This window comes from Narcine bancroftii, chromosome 11 (assembly GCF_036971445.1).
Source record: "Narcine bancroftii isolate sNarBan1 chromosome 11, sNarBan1.hap1, whole genome shotgun sequence".
Taxonomy (NCBI): Eukaryota; Metazoa; Chordata; class Chondrichthyes; order Torpediniformes; family Narcinidae; genus Narcine; species Narcine bancroftii.
The window spans coordinates 100,303,362-100,330,327 of NC_091479.1; the positions used below are offsets into that span (position 1 = coordinate 100,303,362).

At 40.0% G+C, this 26,966-nt stretch overlaps 1 pseudogene; it reads left to right on the top strand.

Moving 5' to 3' along the window:
- Window positions 1-200: 200 nt before the first annotated feature.
- LOC138745238 (putative tetratricopeptide repeat protein 41) lies at window positions 201-25,744 on the top strand (annotated as a pseudogene).
- The last annotated feature ends 1,222 nt before the right edge of the window (window positions 25,745-26,966 follow it).

Sequence of the window (26,966 nt, forward strand, 5' to 3'; positions counted from 1 at the left end):
TATTACCGTAGCTGTTCTACAGTGATAATGGAGGGAGTGAAGAACATTGGTGGAAAAGCATGCTTACATCAACAGTATGGCTTACTCATTGTTCTTTCAACAAACCAAGGGTGCTGACATGAAGAAACTTGAATGAAAGTAGTACTAGTAAACAAATCTTTGGAAATTATTTTTACAAATTCAGCAATGAATGTTTAAAAATGGTGAGGAATTCTGCAAGAGAAATAAATGAATATCTTGCACAACACCCTAAATGTATCTACAGACCACCCACTGAGCTACTTCTCTGTTCAACACTCGAAGATTTTGAAAAGGAAAGAAAGTATTTGGAACAGGATATCTTTGGCTTGGCTTCGCGGACGAAGATTTATGGAGGGGGTAAAAAGTCCACGTCAGCTGCAGGCTCGTTTGTGGCTGACCAGTCCGATGCGGGACAGGCAGACACGATTGCAGCGGTTGCAAGGGAAAATTGGTTGGTTGGGGTTGGGTGTTGGGTTTTTCCTCCTTTGCCTTTTGTCAGTGAGGTGGGCTCTGCGGTCTTCTTCAAAGGAGGCTGCTGCCCGCCAAACTGTGAGGCGCCAAGATGCACGGTTTGAGGCGTTATCAGCCCACTGGCGGTGGTCAATGTGGCAGGCACCAAGAGATTTCTTTAGGCAGTCCTTGTACCTTTTCTTTGGTGCACCTCTGTCACGGTGGCCAGTGGAGAGCTCGCCATATAATACGATCTTGGGAAGGCGATGGTCCTCCATTCTGGAGACGTGACCCATCCAGCGCAGCTGGATCTTCAGCAGCGTGGACTCGATGCTGTCGACCTCTGCCATCTCGAGTACCTCGACGTTAGGGGTGTGAGCGCTCCAATGAATGTTGAGGATGGAGCGGAGACAACGCTGGTGGAAGCGTTCTAGGAGCCGTAGGTGGTGCCGGTAGAGGACCCATGATTCGGAGCCGAACAGGAGTGTGGGTATGACAACGGCTCTGTATACGCTTATCTTTGTGAGGTTTTTCAGTTGGTTGTTTTTCCAGACTCTTTTGTGTAGTCTTCCAAAGGCGCTATTTGCCTTGGCGAGTCTGTTGTCTATCTCATTGTCGATCCTTGCATCTGATGAAATGGTGCAGCCGAGATAGGTAAACTGGTTGACCGTTTTGAGTTTTGTGTGCCCGATGGAGATGTGGGGGGGCAGGTAGTCATGGTGGGGAGCTGGCTGATGGAGGACCTCAGTTTTCTTCAGGCTGACTTCCAGGCCAAACATTTTGGCAGTTTCTGCAAAGCAGGACGTCAAGCGCTGAAGAGCTGGCTCTGAATGGGCAACTAAAGCGGCATCATCTGATATATTTCCTATTTTAAGCGATCTCTGTGAAACCAGAGGAAGTATTAGATATGCAGCAAAGTGTTCTTGAAGGAGATCATTATCCAAACACTGATTCCCACCTGCTGAAACTAACATGAGGCTATATTACCAAGCATTCACCTTTCCTCCTATGTCTGATAGGTGAAAAGTATGGCGAGTGTTGCACAAAGTGCTTCTCAGTGGAAACATCAGATATGCAAGGTTTATCTGAGCTGGAAAGGAATATGTACATTGCAGAAAAACATGGTTATTCTTGGATATTGACCGAAAACCATCAAATGTGCAGTCTGATGGAGCTTGAGATAATAGAAGCAGCTTTTTTAAATGACTCTCAGTTCAGCTTCTTTTACTTCCGAGATCCTCAGTATATTGATGATATGCTTCTGAGTGTCCCACAGCATGAAAGATGTATGGTCAACTGCAGTTATAAAAGCAGAGACCATTATGAGGGAAAGAAGATATGGTAGTTGAAAGGAAAAATATCCAGCAAAGGATTACCTGTCAAATTTTTTAGGACAAAAGAAGAATTGGAGAGATGCCATTGATAAGTTATATCCCATGGATTTCGTTCCTTTGCACAGAGGCAAGTTTTTTTCATGTGCTTTAAAGGTCTGTATATAGTTCTCTTCTTGGCATAACTGTTATAATAACTGGGAAATGGTGACAGTTGAAATACTTCTAAAGGGAAAGGTGCAATTTGGAACGTGCAAATTTATAATGATCACCAGTTTATTGTCATACATATTGTGCAATATACCTATACCCAAAATTCTTGCTGTAGTGAACAGGTTTTCCTGAATAGTATTTGCCAAGCCCTTCTCTTCTACCTCTCATAAGTTCCTTCCTGGATACCTTTGCAATTCTCAAAAGCACTGCCTGATTTTTGCTTCCTAAACCTTAAGTATACTTCCTCTTGTGAGAGATGAGTCTTTCTTTTCTTTGGCTTGGCTTCGCGGACGAAGATTTATGGAGGGGGTAAAAGTCCACGTCAGCTGCAGGCTCGTTTGTGGCTGACAAGTCCGATGCGGGACAGGCAGACACGGTTGCAGCGGTTGCAGGGGAAAATTGGTGGGTTGGGGTTGGGTGTTGGGTTTTTCCTCCTTTGCCTTTTGTCAGTGAGGTGGGCTCTGCGGTCTTCTTCAAAGGAGGTTGCTGCCCGCCAAACTGTGAGGCGCCAAGATGCACGGTTTGAGGCGATATCAGCCCACTGGCGGTGGTCAATGTGGCAGGCACCAAGAGATTTCTTTAGGCAGTCCTTGTACCTTTTCTTTGGTGCACCTCTGTCACGGTGGCCAGTGGAGAGCTCGCCATATAACACGATCTTGGGAAGGCGATGGTCCTCCATTCTGGAGACGTGACCCACCCAGCGCAGCTGGATCTTCAGCAGCGTGGACTCGATGCTGTCGACCTCTGCCATCTCGAGTACTTCGACGTTAGGGATGAAAGCGCTCCAATGAATGTTGAGGATGGAGCGGAGACAACGCTGGTGGAAGCGTTCTAGGAGCCGTAGGTGATGCCGGTAGAGGACCCATGATTCGGAGCCGAACAGGAGTGTGGGTATGACAACGGCTCTGTATACGCTTATCTTTGTGAGGTTTTTCAGTTGGTTGTTTTTCCAGACTCTTTTGTGTCGTCTTCCAAAGGTGCTATTTGCCTTGGCGAGTCTGTTGTCTATCTCGTTGTCGATCCTTGCATCTGATGAAATGGTGCAGCCGAGATAGGTAAACTGGTTGACCGTTTTGAGTTTTGTGTGCCCGATGGAGATGTGGGGGGGGGGGGGGGGGCTGGTAGTCATGGTGGGGAGCTGGCTGATGGAGGACCTCAGTTTTCTTCAGGCTGACTTCCAGGCCAAACATTTTGGCAGTTTCCGCAAAACAGGACGTCAAGCGCTGAAGAGCTGGCTCTGAATGGGCAACTAAAGCGGCATCGTCTTCAAAGAGTAGATCACGGACAAGTTTCTCTTGTGTCTTGGTGTGAGCTTGCAGGCGCCTCAGATTGAAGAGACTGCCATCCATGCGGTACCGGATGTAAACAGCGTCTTCATTGTTGAGGTCTTTCATGGCTTGGTTCAGCATCATGCTGAAGAAGATTGAAAAGAGGGTTGGTGCGAGAACACAGCCTTGCTTCACGCCATTGCTAATGGAACTGATATAAAAATATGAAGATGAGGAAAGTAGTATAGATCTATGTGTATTGAATAAAGCCAGTATGAATAGGATAAGAATAGATATTAGAATGTAGGAAGTAAAGTTAAGTCTGAATAAGATAAGGGTCTTCTAGCCTTTTAGACAGAATCAGCAAGTTCACCAGTATGAATAAGATAAGGATAGATAATAGATAATAGAATGTAGGAAGTAAAGTTAGTCTGAATAAGATAAGGGTCTTCTAGCCTTTAGACAGAATTAGCAAGTTCTGCATGTAAGAAGTTAGTCAGCCCTGAGAGTCAGGAAGGTGTGAATAAGGACAATGACGTGATGGGACACCGACAGGATACCCCCTGGTCCTCCAAGTTCACAGAAACAGCACGTAGGCAGACAGGATTGCCTAATGCCAAACTCATCCAGGAGGCAGAAGAATGTAAGGGGGAGGGTATTCCTATACTGAAATCAACTGTATAAAAGTATGTGTGTATTCCCAGGGTAAGGGGAAGCACCCAACTTTGCATTGTTGTATAATAAATGTTTTTTGTTCTCAATTTTTGTCTCGAGCAAATTCTGTGAAGGTACTTCTGTTTCTAACAGAATCTTTTGATTTGTCAACCATGGTTCCTTTACCATCCTTTCCCTATGTTAGTGGGACAAAACTATCAGAATGCATGCACATGGTCCCAAATCATCATCCCTAGATCTACTGTGCATTTTTCTGAAAACATCTGTTCCTAATTCACATTCTCAAGTTCCTGTCTCTAATACCTTCTCTCAATTAAGTCCTTTTCATTATCATCTGCTCCTTATCCATGGCTATGCTAAAGGTCAGGGAGTTGTGATCACCATGTCAAGGTTAAATCAAGTATGGCATCTAGTTACCTGTTCACATACTGTGTCAGGAAACATTCTTGGCCAGCTTCCAAATTTTGCCTCATCTAATTCTTTTACATTAAGGAGGTGCCAATTAATATTAGGAAAGTTGAAGTCACCCATGCCAACAACCCTTCAATTCTGCACCTTTTCAAAATCTGCTTATTTTATCTGCTCCTCTAGTCTGGAGAATACTTCCAATAGAAGCATTGTTCCCTTCCTGTATCTGACTTGCGCATACACTGATTCAGTGGATGATCCCTCCAAGACATCCTCCCTTTGTGCATCTGTGATACTATCTCTGATTAGCAGTGCCACTCCCCACCTCCCCTTACCACCCTCCCCATCTCTTCTGAAACATCTAAACCCCAGAACATCAAGCAGTAACAGCCAAATCTGTATAATAACTACAACATTGTGATTCCATTTATTTATTTATTCATACTCTTAAGTTCATAGATTGTCAGAATATTTTTCCTATGATTATGGATATCACGAACAAGAGAACTAGGTTTAAATCGAGAGGTTTTAAAGGAGATTCGAAGGAAAAGTTTTATTTTTATGTAGAGTGATTGTTATCTGGGATTTGCTGACAGAGGTGGTGATGGAATCAGATATGTTTAAGAGTCATTTGGACAGGTTCTTAAGTAGGCAAGCATAGGAAGCATTACATATCTAACACAAACAAAAGGAGTTAGTGTAGATGGACAATAAGGTTGGCATAGATTTGATAGGCTGAAGGATTGTCTCTGTGCTAAACAATTCTATGGCTGTAATGTTTTGTGTAATTGTCAGAATGCTGTAATAAATCTTCTTCCTAGCAAACTGAAACCTCAGGGAATACATTTCTGAGTTATTGATTTTAAAGCATATGTAAAAGTGATATGTGGTTTGTGAATTTGTAAAAGGTGGCCTGTGGCGAAGACATATTAAGAAGTAATATGTAAAAAGAGATTATAAATTTGATGACAAATAAAAAAATGATCATAAATACATTCTCAGTGAGAAAAAAAATCCTGTCGGTGGTCTGGGAAGGCGCTCAAGTTCTCCAGCCTCCCCACTCCCCCCACTCTATGGCAAGTAAAGGACTACGGCCAATCTCAAAGATTATTGATGTCCTGCCTCAAGGAAGTGGCCCTGTGTACAGCACAAATCTGTATACCTTGAGAGTGAAAAAAGGTTGAGAACATATATATTTGATAGAAGTATTTAAGATTATGAAAGGGATAGACAGAATGGATGTTGATAGACTATTTCCGTTAAGAGGAGGAAAGATTAAAACAAGAGGACATGAGTTAAGAATTAAGGGGCAGAGGTTTAGAGGTAACATGAAGGGGAACTTCTTTACTCAGAGAGTGGTAGCCGTGTGGAATGATCTTCCGGGAGAAATAGTGGCGGCGGAGTCAATTGTATTATTTAAGAAAAGGTTGGACAGGTCTATGGATGAGAAGAAGATGGAGGGTTATGGGCATTGTGCAGGGAGGTGGGACTAGAGAGGGGTGTTTGGTTCGGTACGGAGTAGAAGGGCCTAATGGCCTGTTTCCGTGCTGTAATTGTTATGTTAACCTCTAGCATAAGAATTAATGTTTAAAGTACTCTGCTTCATATCATTATCACAATGTTAATTTAATAGAAAAGATGGTAGGTCAACTATTGCAGAAAATAGTATTAGTGTAAATAAACCTTGCCAAAAATATTCTCTCTTTCAGATCGTGAAAGTTTCCTTGAACTTTCTTCTCATGAAGCATTTGCCCAAAGTCTTTGTGGAAAGTGCAGAGAGTTTTTGGAATTCTGGATGCATTTGCTTTGTTTCACCAATATGTCGATCAAATTGAAGACGACAGCAAGTGAACCGATTTTAAATATTCCATCAACTCTAATACCATGGAGTCAAGGTCTAGTAAATAAAAAGAGAAGGGTTTGAAGTTTGTCCTGGGATTGTAAATCCACATGACATTCAGTTATTGAACTTTCTGGCTTAATATTTTGAATGTGTTCCTTTTTTTTGTTGTGTTTTATTTTAAAAATGTTAAATTAACCTTAAATTGAAAATATCTTGTCGTTAAGTCTCTCACTACATGATTTGGAGCTGGCTGAAATATTTTAGGAAGAAAAATCCCAATGTCCTGGTGGTCTCTCACTATGTTGGATGCAGTTCTACCAGTGACAACATCATGTCCTTCATGAGACGCAGTATTTTAAAACTACAGATTGAATATTTTGGTAATTATTTTTTAAATCAGACAGTTATTGTTAAGATTTACCCTTTGCCAGCCAGAAAAACAATTTCAGTATTTTCTCACATCCCCTTTACATTATGAAACTTGAATTATTCACTATTACTTCATTCTACACATCTATCCTTTTCTGCTTTATAGATGGCAAATACTGGAATCTATGGAGGATATTTATAAAGCCAAAATGATTATGATTTATTCATGCTCTCTATGGATAAAGAATTGCACTAGTTATTCACAGCCAAATGATATTAGAAATGCATTCAAAAAGAAAGTGTTTCCTCCATTACTGCAGATAGCACTCAGAACAATCCTGTCCTTCACACATTACATCTCATTATTTGGATGCCAGTGGGGACCTAGAATTGCATCATAATTCAGATTTGAAATCAAACAAAGTGAAAATAGTAAGGTTCTGTTCCCAATATTGGAGACCAAATGTGAACTGTAAATTTGTCATTAAGGTATCTAAGACCTGTACAGAACTCATGCCATGCATTGACTATACTCTTATAGAGCTGCATTATATGTGGCAGAACCAACACTCCTTATTTAATTCTTAGACCTTAATTAACTAGGCAGAAAATGGCCATGGATCTTTGGCAATTAAATAACCTGCCATCCCAGTCAACACTTCAGCTTTGAGACTTGCTCTCCAGTAGTGATAGCCTTCTTACAGTGTCCACATGGGTGGAGGGGGTCAGCATTAAATTCACCAACTCTTATCCATGGGCCACAGCTTGCTTCAGCCCTCCCTGTTTACTGAGCTAAAGTCAGGTGAGGATTAGCTAGGCAGGGAGTGTATTGTTCAGTTCTGTACATCATTGAAGTCATAGATATGAGGTACTGCTTCAAGAAGGCATAAAGGATCTCCATCACCCTGGTAATGCCCTCCTCTCACTGCCTACCTTCAGGCAGAAGGTACAGGAGCTTGAAGCCCAGCACCTCTATGTTCAAAAACAGTTTATTTTTTTCAACAGCTATCAGGCTCTTGAACCTCCTCCTACTACCCCAACCACAAACTAATCAGGACTATCAAAGATCTGTCTCCACTGTTGTAACATCACTAACTGTGAATATTTATTTATTCTTTTACATTTAATATATATTTTCTCTCATTTGGTAATTTAATTTGTTCTTACTGTCCATTAGTTTATTTTGTATATCTGTGTACCTGCTCCAGGCAAATATTTCAGTGCATCTGTACACGTATATGACAATAAACTTTCAATCAATCACTCAACACCCAATGCGAGTTCATTTAAAAGTGAACCATGTTTTTATTGGATTTTAGGAGATTTCTACAGATATCTGGACATTTCAAGTGATTCGTGAAGCCTTCATGGCAGCCATTGGTTTGAAGCCGTGTGTGCTAGTGATTGATGGAGTTAACAGACCAAGTGAGTCTGTTAATGGGCTATCACAGCAGGTACAGTGACCTTCAGTCTAATGATCATTATATATTTCAAAGTTTACACATATGGACTTCAAATATTACAGGCAAAAATCAAAAAGGGAAAACCCATAGATTCAGTAAATTCAATAAAGAAATGCTGAAAAATTCACAGCAGGTCAAACAGCACCTGTGAGGAGAGAAATAGAATGAATACTTCGGAATCAAAATCAGATTTATTGTCATGAATGTGTCATGAACTAAGTTCAGGTAATTGCACTAAACAATGAAAATTATTTTTTCCTGAACACTTTTAGAGAGAGAGAGAGAGAGAGAGAGAGAGAGAGAGAGAGAGAGAGAGAGAGAGAAGATTTAAACAATACATCATATCTCTTAGCCAGGCATTCAATTTTGATTAAATGGAGAAGACAATATTTCACTTCCTGAACACTTTTGGGTGTATTTCATGGATTTGGGCTGCTGATCATGAAATTCATCTTAAAAATTTTCTATCACTTACCATTATTTAGATTTTTTTTTGTGTGATTTCCTATCATATTTTAAATCTACTTCAAGCTACAAAACCATGAAATGCAATGTGTCGTTGAAAATTAATTTTCTGCATTCGAACTTGGACGTCTTCCCTACTGATCTTGGTGCAGTCAGTGACGAGCACGGTGAAAGGTTTCACCAGGACATTGTGACAATGAAAAAGTGGTATCAAGGCAAATGGAATCCGTCAATGTTGGCTGACTATTGTTGGACACTGTGACATCAGATGCTGAGTACGAACGAAAATCAGCGGCAAAACATTTTTAGGTCAGTTGAACTAACACAACGTGTCAGCATCATTATGCGATTAAACATGTTAAATTCAATAAAAGTTAATTTAATGTTTCTCCAACTTCCTACGTGATACAGCAAATCTGAAATTATTTTTGTGTTCAGCTTGATGTCTATCATAATCCCCAATATTTTTTTCGGGAAGTAAACCTTTTGAAAAAAATTGTTGTCCAGTGTTGTCAGTCAAAAATAGGAAAAATGAGAAAACGGGCATGTTTTGAGAGAATGGGAGGGCTGGGAGAATGAAGGGAATGTCACTGCTCTGTGAAGACCAAGAGAAACCAGATGACATGGATTAGTGCCATCAGTGAGAGGCAGGTAAGTTTTCTGACTGATAGCTAAAGCTCTGGAAAAGAGATATAATTAGAGGGAGAACAGAGGACCATACTGCAACTGCAGAAGACTGCAGTTGCTGTAAATCTGAAAAAAAGGAGAATGGTGGAAAAACCCGGAGAGCATATGAACACTTAGAGCATGATAATCTGACATAAGGACAGACCTGGGTCTGGAGTTAAAGAAGAAAATCTACTGACGCTGTGATTGTAGTTTACATAAAATGCTGTATCGGTCACTTGCTGAGTTTCTGCTGCATTTTTGTGTAAGCTGGGCCTAGGGCTGGATTGGAAAGCACAGTACTACACATACTGTAAGTTTGAAACAATAGCAACAAATGCTGGAAACATTCAACAGGCCGGGCAATATCCACAGAGAAAGGACCAGAGCTGATAACTCAGTTTGAAGACATCCCACCCCCAACGTCCTCTCCCCATCATGACAAATTATGAAGGTGAAGCCAGTCCCTTTCCGTGTCCAACCATGATAATCTTCTCCAAAGATCTTCAATCTCCCCCAGTTCCAGTCTTCCCTCAGATCATTCTCGGTCACATCCTTTTGGAAGATTACGGAGCCCAGATCTACAGTGCAGTTTGTATGTGAATATGTGTTGAAGGTATGGCATGACTGGTTTTAATATACACGTTGCTTTGGATGTTGATGTATTAGAATATTGAAACCCTGCTCTAAACTGGCAGCTCCCTGGCTCACTGTTCTATCATCATGTGCTTTGATGCTTGTTTACGACCGCAGAGCCCACCTCACTGACAAAAGACAAAGGAGGAAAAACCCAACACCCAACCCCAACCCACCAATTTTCCCCTGCAACCGCTGCAACTGTGTCTGCCTGTCCCGCGTCGGACTTGTCAGCCACAAATGAGCCTGCAGCTGACGTGGACATTTACCCCTCCATAAATCTTCGTCCGCGAAGCCAAGCCAAAGAAAGAACATCTGTTACTAAAAGCTTGATGAAACAGTTTGTACATATATTAAATGACTGGAAAATGTTAACTTGTCAAAGTTGTTGTTCATTAATTTATGTTGCTGTGATTTGTGCAGGTAAAGGAATTTTTGTTACTTCCACAACTTGTCCCAGCTCATTGAAGAATTATTATGACCACTGTCTCTTCCAACATGTCCAATGCATCACTGTCAAAGCACCAAAGTGTAAAAGTGGTGCATCCTTCAAGCAGAAGAGTTACCTGAGAGTCACTGAGTGTCCGTGGATTCACCTCCACCATTCCTGCAGGTTCTGCAACCGCACAAACACGTTCGATTAATTAGCAAGCCGAGCTCCAGATCTAAACCGCTGACGTGATCAAGAAACATTCAGCACTCAATCTTTCAGGAGTCTTTCTTGGTATGTTTTATGTACTGGGTGCTCCAGGAAGTAAGGCACCTGTACATCGTACTAGTGTATATGTCAATAAACTCTTTATTCATTCATTCATGTAAAGTGGTAATATCAAGGGCACAACAGGAAAATCAAAAGATCAGGTTTAAAATAAAATGTACCATTTATTTCCTTTTTCTTTAGAATCATGCACCTAATTTACGAGAATTCAAAGTATTCATGTCAGTCAAAGCTGGACCTTGTCTCTTACTGCCTCTTATTAGAGGCAGGGCTTGATCCTGCAGTTACATATCACAACATGGTGAATGAATTGGTGGCCACATCCAATCTCTCAACAAGAAAAAATAGTACAACACTCACAGGTACTACATAAGGATATTCTTATCAATTACCGGTACTTAATGTAAAAAAGGAAGCAGTAAACTTTCATATAATTAACTTTAGCACTGGAAACATACATCACCAGCAGGTGGCCCTGTTACAGTACCTTCAAAACAGATTCCTCAATGGTTTTAGAGCATTATGTTCAAAATGGATTCAAAATGCTTTCCAGAATCTCTTTTGCACATATTAAGACCAGAAAGAAGAACAAAGTTGATAGTCAATTCCCCTCTCACTTTTAAGTATTGAATGTAGCATTTTTTCTCACCAGTAAATATTTTTGCTTCAGTCTTTAAAACACACCTGATCTTGCTGCTCTTTTGTCTTTTAAAGTAATTCCCTTCTTAACTTTGGGATGTCCCAAAGTGCTTTGATTGTCAAAGGATCCATTAACAACATTCAACTATGTAAACGAGTACTGTATTATTATTTTATTGGGGTTGTTTACCACCAGATGATCTCCTTCTATCATTGGTCAATATCTGATCCAAAGAGGGCAGCACCTCTACTTCCAATAGAATCTAAGTTGTTTGCTCAGGTGTTTTGGAATGGCAATTACACCTCCTGACTGATATGCATTAGACCTTCTTACCTCAGTAGTTTATTCCCACCTTATTTCTCCAAGGACATCACTTTATTCCTCAACATTGAACATCACAGCACAGTGCAGGTCCGGCCATAATGTTTTACCAACCTATATACACAACAAACAAAAACTTCCCTACCTCACACCCTGAAAATCAAAAACTGCAAGGGCTGGAAAGGTGTAATAAAACAGGAAACACTGAGTAGGTCAGGCAGTATCTGTGGAAAGAAAAATAAAGCTAACATCTCAAGTTGAAGATGTTTTACACTAGGAAGAGCTTTCAACCTGAAATGTTAAGTCTCTCATTCTTTCTACAAGTACTTACTTTCCACAAATAAATTACCTAATAAAGGTATACAATATTAAGCAGGGCATAGATAGGGTGGATAGCCAGGACATTTTTTTCCTAGCAAATACCAGAGGTCATCTGTTTAAGGTGAATGGAGGAATGTTTAGAGGAGATATCAAAGGTACTTTCTTTTTACACAGAGTGGAGGTGCCTGGAATGCATTGCTGGGGTTCTGGCTGAGGATGGCACCATAGGGACATTCAAAAGGCTCTTTGATCCTAAGAAAAACAGAGGGTTACAGGTGTGAGATAGGAAAGGATTAGATTGTTCTGGAGTAGGTTTACATAGATCTAAACAACATCATGGGCTGAAGGTCCTGTACTGAGCTGTAATGTTCTATAAATACTGTCTGACTTCCAGAGTGTCTCCAACATTTTCTATTTTTATTACAGGTACAATACGAGAGACCCTAATTTCTCCATGGAAAACTTTCACACTGCTTCAACATAACAATGTTTGTCATTCAGAGAGTGACAGAAAAACAGAGGGGGACAACAGTTGCACTCATGCTGCCTTGATATGTTTTACTGCTGAGTTTCTAAAAGAACTTCACAAGACCACAACAGTGGAGAATTGCTCCTATAATGGCCCATTCTTTCCTACCAATGGTAAAATTGAGTTTGTAGGGTAAATTAATTTAAATACATAGATAATGTTCTGAATTGCAAGGATTCCAGTCGTCATGATATTTGTCTCCAACGTTTATAAATATGTTTTACATTGAAGTAACAAGTTTATTGCAATAATGCTAAATGACTACAAATATTGGTATTGCTGATATAAAATTGTGAAAACTGATGTTACTGAACAGTACTAAATGTGTTTTCAACTCTAGACCAGCCATTCTCAACCTTTTTTATTGCTATGGCCCCCTTAGAATTCTGCTCAAAGTTCATGGACCCCCTTCCCTGTGAAGTAGTCAAGTTTAGTTAGTTTCTTCCATATTTCTCTCCTACTGTCTACATCAAAAGCAAAAAAAAATTTTATGATTTCAGTCCATGCCCTTCCCCCCCCCCCCCCCCTTTAAATATGTTGTGGCTTCCATTGAGAATGGTTGCTCTTGACTTTAAGACGAGCACTAAAAATATTCCTGACAGAAATTGTACCAGGGAATGTGCACAAACATTGTGGTGTGATGGGGAATGGACAAAATGCTAGGTTGAAAGATGGGGTAGAGATGATGATGACTTGTACAATGTACAGATGGACTGAAATTCTTATTGCAGCCACTCTATATACCAATTACATTGTATACATTAATTTACCACAAAATGCCAAGATTTTTTTTATTTGCACATACAGCACGGTAACAGACCCTTTCGGCCTATGAGCCTGTGCCGGAACCTACCCCTACCTACCTACCCCTACCTACCTACCAAAGAGATAGTAAATATAAATATATTGATAAATTTGGGGCTAGGGCAATGCCTTTACAGCATCAGCGATTGGGACCTGGGTTCAAATCCTGCGCTGTCTGCAAGGAGTTTGTACGCTCTCTCTATGTCTGCATAGGTTTTCCCCAGGGGCTCCAGTTTCCTTCCACCATTCAAAACATACTGGGGGGTGCAAGTTAATTGGGTGCCATGCACTTGTGGGCCGAAATGGCCTGTTACAGTGCTGTATGTCTAAATTCTTACTGATGCAATTAGTGAAGATAAAGAAGTGATTTTAATTGAGCAAATAGTGGTTGGGCCAGATCTACAGAAGATTCTAAACACAAGGGTAACTACTTTTAAACTTGATGGGCTTGTTGTGCACGGTCACTCTGCCACTGGACATCATGTAGAAACAACAGGAAAAAGTAGCAGTGGCTCCATCTATACTGGAGGAGGCCGCATGATCTTCGATCACTCGTTGTCCCTGAAGGGACTTTTTTTTGCAAGACAGTGTAAGCACGTGACGATTGACTGGCTTGCAAAAGAAAATTTCTGATACAATAACAAATAAACTTAAACCTAAATGGATATATTATCGGGAAATGAAGCACTTCAGGATAAAACACGAGAAGCAAAGAAAACAGCAAAGGCTATTTGAAATTTGGAGTATGGGAAGACATTGCAGTAAATAAATATGTGGATGGTAAATAAAAATTGCAGGTTTGAGAAAAGAATGGAGGCGGAGAATGTCATGGAAATAGAATTTACGCTTGTTGCTGATAGAGAGGAACTGAAATTGAAAAATTCTATATTATCCTAATACTTGAATTCATTGACGTCCAATTTCTGCAGGATGTTTTTGATTAATTGCAGTCATGTCCTTTGAACCTGATGGAAACTGAGACTTATTTGAATAAGTGCACTACAGCATTGGAGAAGTGTACCTCAATGCGGGAAAGTTACAGGATGCAGAAAATGATTTTCAGAAGGCTTTGCACAGTATTGATTCTGCACCTAAAAATATCAGGAAATGTCTTCCAGATACCATCAGTCGCACAGGTAACAGAATAAATATTACTCATTAATTACTCGTCTCACTCAGGAATCGGAGTTGGAGTTCAATGTGAAATGTGTGATATATGTGGCAGGTTCTAGTTTTATTTTTCCCCTTTGGAAACCTCTTCCACACAATCTTCACTGAAATTCTGAACATTAAATAAAATCTATGGGTTAATATAATTATATCCCTACATTCTAATTTTAATGAGCTCCATACTTCTGATTAAGAACATTAATGTAATAGTCCTTTTCAATTTTTATTTGATTGGGAAAATATACTGTATATTTGTTATGGGTAATTTTTGATGTTGTCCTCATGACGGAACATAATGAGATATGTGATTGATTCAGGACATCAAGTGAAAGCTTTTGAAACTGTTACTCTTTATAATTAAGCAGCTCCATTCAGTTTGAACACACTGAAATTATATTGGTCCAGTCTTCCTAGATATGACGTCTTCTGAACTCACTGCCTGCAGTGCCTGTCCAATCTGATTTTTTGTTTCATGTGGAAATGGGATTTGGAAGGCAAGAAGGGCAAATAAACTTAAACCTAAATGGATATATTATCGGGAAATGAAGCACTTCAGGATAAAACACGAGAAGCAAAGAAAACAGCAAAGGCTATTTGAAATTTGGAGTATGGGAAGACATTGCAGTAAATAAATATGTGGATGGTAAATAAAAATTGCAGGTTTGAGAAAAGAATGGAGGCGGAGAATGTCATGGAAATAGAATTTACGCTTGTTGCTGATAGAGAGGAACTGAAATTGAAAAATTCTATATTATCCTAATACTTGAATTCATTGACGTCCAATTTCAGTTAATTAATTGCAGTCATGTCCTTTGAACCTGATGGAAACTGAGACTTATTTTAACAAGTGCACTACAGCAAGAAGGGCTCCCAAAGAACCCCAGACACTAAAGGTTTCTGATTGTGTCCGTGGTTTAGATCTGGAATTCGGGCGTAAATGGATCGAACAGAGGTCTGTGTGGCTACAGAGGCTAAGGGAGTGCTGGAGGTGAATCCATGGACACACAGTGTCTTAGTGTTTTCTTTAGTGTTTCTAAAGGAACTCCTTTGATGCTCTTTCTCTCTTACTGTAAGGGGCACCAGGAAATACTAATGGTCATTCTTTTTCTGCCTTATCGTAGGCATAAGGAAATTTTGTGTAATATTATATTTTCAGTAATATTACTTGAGAATAAAAGAATCTTGAAACTGATGCATGGCATCCAAGAGGTGCGCAAGAAGTCAGATTGAGCGCTGAATGCTGATTCGGCCTAAAATACTGTATTTTATCTTGAGGCCTGACCCAAAATGCTCTATGGCTATAATTCACACATTTTTAACTACTATTTTTAAAAGACGTACAAATAGATTTTATAAAGTGCAAACAAAATGTGGTAAATTATTAAAGTTAAGTAACATTTACTTCCACTCTCTGCGACTTGATTGAAATTAATAATGTTAACCTTAACATCTAACTCTTAACTATCCACAATTACACACAACATTCAAGGCACTCACAACCAAGGTGCAAAACTGTTGTACCTCTCATTTTTCTCGTTTTAGATTGGTCACAGTGTTTGAGCTACCAAAAGAAAACAGAGACACACGCCGAGAGCACTTCAGTTTATACAAATCTTTATTACTAAATCTAAAGCTGATTTCAAACTACAATATGCAACTCCTTCCCAATTATACTTATCAACACCTGGACTGGTCCCATCTGCCGAAGCGAGGCAATGACCGCTTCGTCATACTTCAGGTTGTCGGGGCGCCGGTCGAGCAGCTTTTCCACCTCCCCCGACCGGTATGTTGGTTGGACTATAGAAGTTCTTCTTCTTGCTGAGAGACATTTCCACCCCTCAGAGAGTCTCAAACTTCAGCAGTGGGACCATGGCTTATATTATCCAAAAATTGTTTACTCGTAGCTTATCTCTTTGAATAAATGATTTACTTATCTTCAAGGTCTCCTGACAGTCTGCGACCAACAAAAGACAACTGCATCTCTGGGCCTCATGGTGAAAGTTAGATTATGCATACATTATTCTCAAAGTAGGTTACTGATACTCAGCCTTACATAAGCAAAAGCATGGTTTAAATCCTCCATTACAAAGACATATATTAGGGTTTGTCACAACATGGTGGCCAGTGTCCAGGCTGTTTTCTTCTCTTGACTTTTCCTGGTTGGGATGGGATGGAACCACTCCTCCCTCCAACCAATTGAGGGATAGATGGGGAAGGTAGGGCAGTGAGGCACAATGTCCACATTATAATCATGCTCCTATGGAATTTATGGTTGCCAAATTTTCAAAAATGTGTTATCCTTTTTTTCTTAAGTTGTAAGCAATTTTCTCCAAGGGAACACAGCTTTGAATTTCTGGCAGGAGTTGGATTTCTAGGTATTTCAAGCTATGCACTTCCTGGCCACCGCCAATGCAATCATTACAAATTGGATTTGAAATTTTGACAGGTTCATTGTAAGTCTTATGGGTCCTGTGGGAATTCTTTACCTATAGTTTTTTTTCTAGGACTTGGCCTAGTTCCACCCAGAAGAGTCTCACCTTGGTACACGTCCAGGTTGCGTGCACAAAGGTTCCTATCTCAATATCACATCTAAAGCATGGGTCTGACAATTCTGGTTTAGATCCATTCAATTTTTGCAGAGTCAGGTACAGTTGGTGTAGAAAGTTGTATTGTTCCGGCCTATACCGCTCATCAATTGTGATTCCTAGATCCGACTCCCACCTCTGCCTTGATTTGTGAAGGCCTGGTTTAGGTCTTTCCACTTGGAGCAAGAAATACATTGTTGAGATGAATTTCCATGTGTTCCCCCTTTCAATCAAGGCCTCAATGTCACTGCATGCTGGTAGGACTATAGATAGACCTAATTTGTCCTGCAGAAAAGATCTTATCTGAAGTTAGCAGTGGAATGTCTTATTAGATTAATCATACTCATGCCTGAGTTGTTTAAATGACATTAGTTGCCCCCGCTTGTAACAGTCCTCTACACACCTGATGCCATTACGACGCCAGGTGTCCAGGATTTTGGTATTAATCTATTTGGAGTCAGGTGTGTTTTTGGGGACAACCCCTCCTTTGATTCCTAGATATTGGTTAATTTTACTCCAAATGAAAATAATTTGTTTGAATATAGGGCTGCCTATTTTCGTAGAAAACAATTTAGCATTCCATTTATAAATAAAGTCCTCCGCTACCTTCTCACCTACCCTGTGCAGATCAATTTGTGCCCATGATGGTACACCTCCCCCTTCAAAGAGTGAGGTGATGTATCTCGACTGGGCTGCCCAATAGTATTTCTTGAAGTCTGGCATTCATAATCTGCCCAGATTGTAATCCCAAGTCAATTTTTCCATAGAGACCCTGTCTACCTTTCCATTCCATCGAAATGTTCTTATTTGTGAGAGAAAATTTCATATAGACTCTCTCTTCAGCACAACACTGGTCTGCCATCAGCCTCGGAGGTGAATCCGCCAATAAAGTGAAGTGAGACCTGTCACTCAGTTCGATTTGGCCTCTGAGTTTATATACAATGAAAGAACCAGTTCCTTTAAGCTGTAACAAAAATACTTAAGAAGATGTTACAATTTTAAAAAAATTGCATTGGTATCTGAACAGAGCAAATTCATTACTAATTTGTCTTGCAGTTCAGTTGTTGTGTAAACTGGCACAATTAATGATGTGCAAGGGCTCACCCAGAGTTGACGATATTTTACAGAAAGCTAAGAAAGTGACTAGAAAAATCCATAATCCATGTGGAGAAGCAAACGTAAAAATCCTTGACGGTTTCCAGAAGTGAGTTTGTTTTTTTGGTTATTTCATCTTGTCTCTTTTCATCAATGGTTCTGTTTACACTACTTATCAATGCGCCCATAGACTACGAAACTTTGATGATCTACATTCATTGTCCATTCTGAGTTTATATTCTCAACCTTTTTTTTGGGCCATTGGCCCTGTTGGACTCTGCTCAAAATGTAATTAAAAAATTTTATTTACAGCATGGTAGAAGCAGATTCCGGCCATTTAAACCTGTGTGGCCCCGTTACACCCAAATTAACCTTCAACCCAGTACGTTTTGAAGTGTGGAAGGAAATTGGAGCGGCCGAAGGAAACCCACACAGACACGGGAAGAATTTACAAACTCCTTACACACAGTGCAGGATTCAAACCCGGGTCACTGGCGCTGCGCTAACTGAGAAGCAGTCACGTTGAGTTGGTTTCTTCCATACATCTCTCCTACTGACTACATAAAAAATGTAAAGATAATTTTATGATTTCAGTCCTTACCCCCTTAAGTGTGCTGTGGCCCCTGTTGAGAATGGCAATGCAGCTAGCCCTCTTCAACAGGACTCTTGAGTTAAAAACATGGTAAAGAAAGTGGACTTCTTTCCTCATGATACGTTAGCAAATTTTTGTAGCAATTTGCTCTCTATGTTAACAATTGAAAGCCCTATTCAAATCTTGAATCTGTCACAATTGTTCTGATCTGCATCTTGTGACAGAATGATAAAAATATTAGACCACTAAAGGAAATGCATCAGTCCATGTCAGCAGAACAGAAATGTGCTATCCAGCTTTATTTCACTGCCCAGCTCTTGATTTCTAACCTTTTAACCAATTGCTCTTCCAAATACCTTTTATGTATAATGGGTGTTTCTGCTTCACCCACCAATTAAAGTCCCATAAAATTGCTCTTGGTCCTGCTAACCATCAGAATTATATGGAGATCACATGTCATGTCAACTTTGTTTTCTTCATTAGTATGCTCACTAGCATCCAGGGGGCTCTAGATTTGGGAATCCTGCTATTTTTCTTTTGTGCTTCCTGTGATTTTATAAAATTGTGCAAAAAAGCACCCGCTTTAGTCAAATTGCAGAAAATCCTGAGAATTTCCAATTACAGTACAAGTCCTAAAATTCGGACTACTCAGGGATTGGCTCAGTCCGGATTTTCCAGATTCTCAGGCAGTACTTTTAAAATTCAAATTTAAATAGAAATAAAGAAAGAGACGAACAGGCAAATGTTGATAGTTTATTCATTAGCAAATGTAGCAGGCTTCATTTATCAAAACGATCAGTTTTAAAGAAAAATAAAGTGGTTGCTGGTTGCCTCTGTGCATTTGTGGCACATACAAAAGCCCATGAAATTTTAAAAGTTTGAGAGTTTTCGAAAAGTCCAGATTCTCAGGTGGTTCAGATTTCTGGCATCCGGATTTTTGGACTTCTACTGTACTTACACGGTAGTGAAACTTTTATTTCTTTAAATCCTTCATTCTCTGTTTTTGGAGTCCTTTCCTTTTGATATTTCTCTCCCTCATTTCCCTGTTATATCCAGCAGGCATGATTTAAAAAAAATGACAGGCTGTTCTCTTCTCCAACAGCTTGACCTGTCAATTGTTTATAGTATTTTCTGTTCAGATCTTTATTGATAGCTTGCATATTACCAGAGATAGACAAAGATAAAGCTGAAAGATACTTAACTGTGGGACTATTTTTCTACTTGGTTATTTTAATCTTAAACACATGTGTAGAATTCAGTTAATATGATCATTTATTTACAATATATTACTCCAGTTCAGAATTGTTTTATTCAAATTATCTCACTAACCTTTAGCCTGAAGTTAGAAACATAGAAACATAGAAGATAGGAGCAGGAGTAGGTCATTCGGCCCTTCGAGCCTGCTCCGCCATTCAACGAGATCATGGCTGATCTTAAAGTTCAGTACCCCGTCCCCGCCTTCTCTCCGTAACATTTAATACCCTTATACTGAAGAAACAGATCAAATTCCCTCTTAAATAGATTTAATGAACCTGCCTCTACTGCCCTCTGTGGAAATGAATTCTGTGAACATTCCCCCAGTTCATAGCATGGTGTATAATATGTAATGCTTGATTCAACTTCGAATAATTTTCAGAGCAAAGCATATCAATTATTGGTGATGGATTGCAGACAAGTTGGTAAATGCCTTTTTAATTTGCCATTGGGACTGCAATTGACTGTAATATGTTTCAGAATTGAATAATGACAGAATTCTTACACTATCTTCATTAATGACACTTAAGTACAGTTTGTAATTTATAATGGATTTTGGAATTAAAATACATAATTGCTATGAATGATAAGAATAATTATTATAAATACATGATAGAAAATTGCACGCAATAATGAATCTACATTTCTACCCTCATGACAGAAGTTGATTTTAATCCTATATATCTGAATGAAATTAATTAGTTGACTTAACTATTGTTACCCTACCTCTTTTTTTCATGTGGGCATGTGGATAAGGCACCCCTCGCAAATTGGCAAAATTCTCCAAAATGAAAATGATCAAAGCCTTAGATGTAACTTTAACTCTCTTTGAGATGATGATCTCGGGTACCATCCCCAAAACACTCATGTCAAGCATTGAGAAGAAGTACTGCCTCAGAAATGAAATGAGGAATCAAGAAATCAAGGTTTCATCTGCTCTCTGAAGTGGATTAAAATCCAAGAACACTAATTGGACAAGAACAGGAGAAATACTCTTCGCTGACCTGGCCATCTGATTACCTGGCCACCATTATGTTTCTGTCCATGGGAATTTGCTGTTTCCTGAATTACAGTAATACCCGTGCTTGTAAAGATTCTGGGAATACCCAGAATCTTTGTAGACAATTTGAAAGTCAACTTTTAGATTATGTTGTTAATTCATTATGATTTTTTCATTTCTTTTTGTATTAAAATTGACTTCTTAGAAGTTACAGTGTTATTAATTGACCATCCTTTAAAACTTCTGATCAAAATAATTTCTCTGTCTTCTTAGAATCCATGTAGGTAAATTTTCTGATGCTGAACAATGTTTCGGAGTGGCATTGACTATCGGGCGGAAGTGGTATGGTGAATCACATCCCCTTGTTGGTGAGATACTGGAACACCTGGGGGATCTATTGTCCTGTTCTGCAAAATCAGAAAGGTAATTGTACAAATCTCTCTTCTTGTTATTACCAATATCTCTGCCATCCCTTCCATTTCATCTGGACTGGATGTTTGGAACAGGAAGAATTGTGAGAATCTGTGTAAGAGGTTGCAGACACGGGATGCTATGATGCATCTGTCTTATGCTTGAAGTCCACCAATGTCTCCATGGCTTAGCTACTTGACCTTCTTGATAGCGATTCACCTTCATTTAAATGTGTTGTGTTACAGGAGATAAAGGCAGAAGAAATTTTAAAAAAAAAGGAGCAGGACATATGGTCTGTTAAACCTGTTCTGGTGTTCAGTAAGATCAAAACAGTTCTTGTAAAGTTTGTTTTGGCCCTGCCAAGTTGTGCCAGGTCTGTGGAATTATAGCTGTCATTACAGCTTGATCCAATTTGGCCGTTGAATGGAGTGAAACAAGAAAGTTTGCAGACACTGTGATTTTAATGCTGGAAAAGCTCAGCAGGTCCTGCCTTGTCCATAGGAGGCAAAGATATATCACATATCACCAATGTTTCGGGCCTGAGCCCTTCATCAAGGTATAAGCAAAAGGCAAACATGTGCCTGAATAAAAGAGCTGGGGGTGGGGGGGTGGTGAGGAGGAAAGAAGGAGCACAGGGAGTACAGGCCATCAGCCAAGAGGCTGTACATGGATAGGAGGGCAGGGGGGGGGGGGGTTTGTCTGTGAATACAGAGATGGAGGAAACAAGATATAGGGATAGGGAAAGAAAGAGAGACACAGAGAGGGGAGCTGAAGGAAAGGAGACAGGGATAAGGAAAGAGAGAGATGGGGGAGCTAATGTAAATCAGATAAATCAATGTTAATATCAGTGGTTTTCTTGAAATTGGGTATAAAAAGGAGACGATAAACAAGAAAGTCTGCAGGCACTGGGTTAGTGCAGTACATAACCGTGCTGGAGAAACTCAGCAGGTCATAGGAAGTAAAAAGTGGAGAAATTTCTCAAAATATGAAAGAAGCACAAATAATCTAGGGAGAAAAATATAGATACTTGCTCTCGCATCAACACAGGTTCGTGGAAAGAATGACATTTTAAGAAAGTCCTTCACAACTGATTTATCATTTACAGCTGGTATTCGACGAATGGTTTGGATGGACAGTGAGAGGCCTTTAAATCTTTACACACTATTTTTTTAAATTTATTAGCTTTGACAGGAGACAAGCAGAAGGAATTCACAGACAAGTGATGAAGATTCATGAAGAAAATATAAGTCAGGCCATATCTCTACAGATCAGTCAAATCAATCTTAACTGAGCCCTTACAATTTTTAAACTAGGTATGAAATCTGCATATTATTCTGTAATTTTATTTCCACGTACATACATAATTGCATGGGGATGTTTGCATTTATTTACAAACTGATTTAGAAGGTGATTGATTTAGAAGGTACCTTGTTGAGAAAGTTTTAATTTATTGTCATTTAATAAAACAGTGTCATATTACACAAAATTTCCTTTTGTCTGCTGTAAGACAGACAGATTCACAATTGGCAGAAATTGCCTGAAATGTCTCTTACAGTCAGAGAAACAGAAGCAAGAAGAGTTGCCCCAGAGTCACTGAAACACGCCAGCAATTTATAGCAAGCGAGGGAAGTTAGAGTGAGTGTGAGAATATAATATCAGCATTGAAAGAACGCACACAATTTATAGCGACGGTGGGAAGATGCACCGGAAATGAGCGTCTGCATTTGGGCGCAGCATTAACATCCAAGTGCCACCTTCAAGAACCAAAGTAGCTTCGGAACAAAGAATTAGCGGGCTTCCTTCATCCTGGCAACTTCAAACCCTTCCAAATCTTTGCTGCCAAAAAGGCACAAGATTCGAAAGAATACCGAGATAAAGATGAAATAGATGGCGTGTTTCTCTGCTGGTACTTAGCCAGAAGGCAGTAGAATTCAGCTGTAACCTAGATTTTCTTTTCGTGAGTTTTTATGCATTCAGATTAGACAAAGTAGGACAAAGTGCATTAGAAAGACAATATTAAAGTCAAATCTTCCTTGTTTACTAGTTTGGTTCACAAAGCATGTCCTTAAATGTTTCATTGACAGAGTGACAGGATGTCCGATTATCACAAGTAAAGAACAAAGTCATAAAAAGGCAAATAAATGTAGTTATCTTTCTTTCTCACATTTTCTCCAGCCAAAAGATGGGATGAGGCTCCATCTGCCTACCAGAATCCTAAACTATCCATGATCACTCTCATGCTTGAATGTGGGGTAGAGCCCGTAGATTATAAATGAAGAACACCTTTTCACAAGACCACTGAAAAGGACGTTTTACTGTGCTTTATTTTTAAATTTAAAATTTAAATCTTCTCTGAAAATAAATGTCAAAGAATGAGATTGACTCGGAGGACTTCTGCACCACCAGTTCTGCTCCTCCCAGTTTCCACACATGCTTACCGTCTTTGCTTGTTCCCACTTAAGCTGCAAAGTGATCACCTTTCCAAATGTTCTATCAGTGAAGTTCTCAGCCGTACAGATGCACCCCAGTGACCCCAGATTCTGCTCCATCTTTCAATCATCCAGCTCAAGGTACTGCACCTGTAGCTGCCTGGGTAACTGTAACTCTCCAGACCATCCATCTAATGTAGGGTAAATCCCTGACACCAACGTCACCCTATGGAATCACTCCCTCAAACACCACCGGTCAGACCCACCTTGGCAAAGCCAGCACTCTGGAAACTGCTTGTCTCCTTACCTGAGAATGGCTAAATGCTTCTGTACTGACTAATTGAGCACCTCAGCTCTGTCTGCCGAAATAGGTGCATCTCCCAGTGGCCACTCATTTTAATCCCCCATCCCACTCCCATTCATGGTCTCATGTACTGCCAGACTGAGTCCACCTGAAAAATGGAGGAACACCATCTCATCTTCCATTTGGGTACCCTCCAACTGGATGGTATTAACATCAACTTCTCTGGCTTTCATTAAAACACCCCCACTTCTTCCCCCAGATCGATCTCTCTCCCTTTTCCCTCTGTCTCCTTTAACACAGACAAAATCAATTTTATCCTCTCCCCTTATCATATCCAATTAACACCTTTTGTTGGTCTGGACTCCTCCCCCAGCCAGCACTCTCTCGATATGCAGATTACCTGTTTTTATTTTGCTTATTCTTTGCCTATTCCTTGAAGGACTCAGGCCTGAAACATCAGCAATATATCTTTATTTTCTATGGTCAGTGAAAGACCAGCTGATTTTTCTGCAGCATCTTGGTGTGTTTTGTCTAATCGAATAGCCTTATTGTTCAATGTAGATATAAATGAACAGATTTCAATTCAGAAATAGGTCAAATTTGCATAAAATTTGATTATTTTTACTCACTTCCATACACGATAAACCCCTTAAACTCGACTTTTTGTTAAGTAGGAGTTATTCTATTAGATGTCCATTGGAATTTTCAGAATACACTGAATATTAGGGAAAAATCATAAATAAAACAAAACTTTTCAGAGCTAAGATAATCACACACAATGATTTGTTTTAGTCACAGTAACTCCCATTGAATTGGGATTACTTTACCAAAGAAAATCCCCATGCTGAACCCAGGCTCTGCTTAAAGGAATAAGGAATTCCTCTACATAAGGAATCTACATAATGTTTGAGACAAAGACACTTTTTTCCTTTATTTGCCCCTGTGCTCCACAGTTTTAAATTTGTAATTAAACATTTCGCATGTAATTAAAGTGCACATTCCTGATTTTATGCAAGGTAATTTGTATATATTTTGGTTTGACCATGTAGAAATTGCAGTACTTTTTAAATTCATGGCCTCCTCATTTCAGGGTACCATAATATTTGGGACATTGGGGCTCCACAGGTGTTTGCGATTACTCAGTTGTGTTTAATTGCTTTATTGGTGCAGGTCTAAGTTTTTGACCTTTGGAGTCTGCAGTTGCCACTTTTTCAATCTGTGGACCAGAGTCGTGCCAATGAAAGTCAAAGAAGCCGTTATTAGGCAGGAAAACAAGAATAAAACAGTAAGAGACGTTGCCCAAACCTCAGGATTACCAAAATCAACAGATGGAATATCATTAGGAAGAGGGAGGTGCAAAGGGACTGGTATTCCAAGGAAGACAGAAGAATTCTTATCAGAATGAAGAAAAATCCCCAAATGTATGTCTGAATCTTGTCTGGATTCCTTTTCTTTCTCCCAATTTCTGTTCAGCCATGACATCTATATTAGTAGTTCCAGCATCCATTCCAATATTTCTACAATGTTCCCATACTTCTTTGACTTGCCTCATCTAGGGTTGATGAGATACTTAACCCTGTCCACTCCATTCCCTGTTTGCAACCCTCTCCAGCTTCCCTGACCACCGAGCCCCCTTTGTTCTGAACTTCCACACCTCCCCACCCCAGTGCCCTGATCTCTACAATTCACAGATCATCGCCTGCCATAATTGGTTCATCCGACGTTTTGCTCCATCGAACAATAATTCTTTGAGCCCTATTTAAGCAACACTCCCAGTGATTGTCGTCAGTAGAGGAAAGGGAAACCCCAGTGATCTTCTCAACTGTTTTGAGGATCTTCTGCATTGACTTCTGGTATGATGCTTTGCAGCTACTGCCCCACACAGTGATGCAGCCAGACAGGACCCTCTCAATTATGCTCCCATAAAATGTTGCCAAGATAAAAAGGTGTGCGCTAAAAGGACAAGTTATTGAGGGTGAGAACAAGTCCTGCTTGGCAGAGGAGGGCGGTAGTAGAAAATGGCTGGTTGGGTTTGTAACTGAGAATGCAGGGGTTTGAGAGCTTCAGTATAGTGGTGTATAGAGGTTGGAGTCCATTATTAAAAATTAGAGGGTCCAGTCCATGGAATTAGAAATTCTGCACTGTGAAAATGAGGGGATGGGAGTCCAAAGACGAAAGGTACATCTTTGAAACATTGGTTACGCTTTACTTTCTATGGATGTCGCATGACCTGCTGATTTCTCCATCATGTTTGTGTGATGCAACTTAATGCATCTGCACAAGTCAACATTGTGGGTCAGAACTATTCCGAGTCCCGAGGACCCCAAAACCCAGCAGCAACAGATATGCACCATGACAAAGGGTTACTTAAACAAAAGTTGCTTTTAATGATCTTTGAACATGAAAATAGAATCAAATTTTAACTTTTTCTTTGGCTTGGCTTCGCGGACGAAGATTTATGGAGGGGTACGTCCACATCAGCTGCAGGCTCGTTGGTGACTGACAAGTCCGATGCGGGACAGGCAGGCACGGTTGCAAGGGAAAATTGGTGGGTTGGGTGTTGGGTTTTTCCTCCTTTGCCTTTTGTCAGTGAGGTGGGCTCTGCGGTCTTCTTCAAAGGAGGTTGCTGCCCGCCGAACTGTGAGGCGCCAAGATGCACGGTTGGAGGCGTTATCAGCCCACTGGCGGTGGTCAATGTGGCAGGCACCAAGAGATTTCTTTAAGCACTTGTCTCTATTGACTCACTCAACCCCCTTCTAACTCTAAGCGCCTGTGTGTGTCAGTTCAGCAAAGTTCTTTGGTTCACAGTCCAATCTCACTGGTTGCAGGCAATTCTTGTACTGTGCACAGAAGTTAACATGAATCAAGTTCACTAGGCTTTGGTGCTTAACAGGGAAATGGTTACCACGCCGAAGGGTTCTTGTGGGTTTTCAGAGAGAGTTTTGCTTGTTTTAGGTCACCACGGAGTTCCTTTCTGTTTCTCCT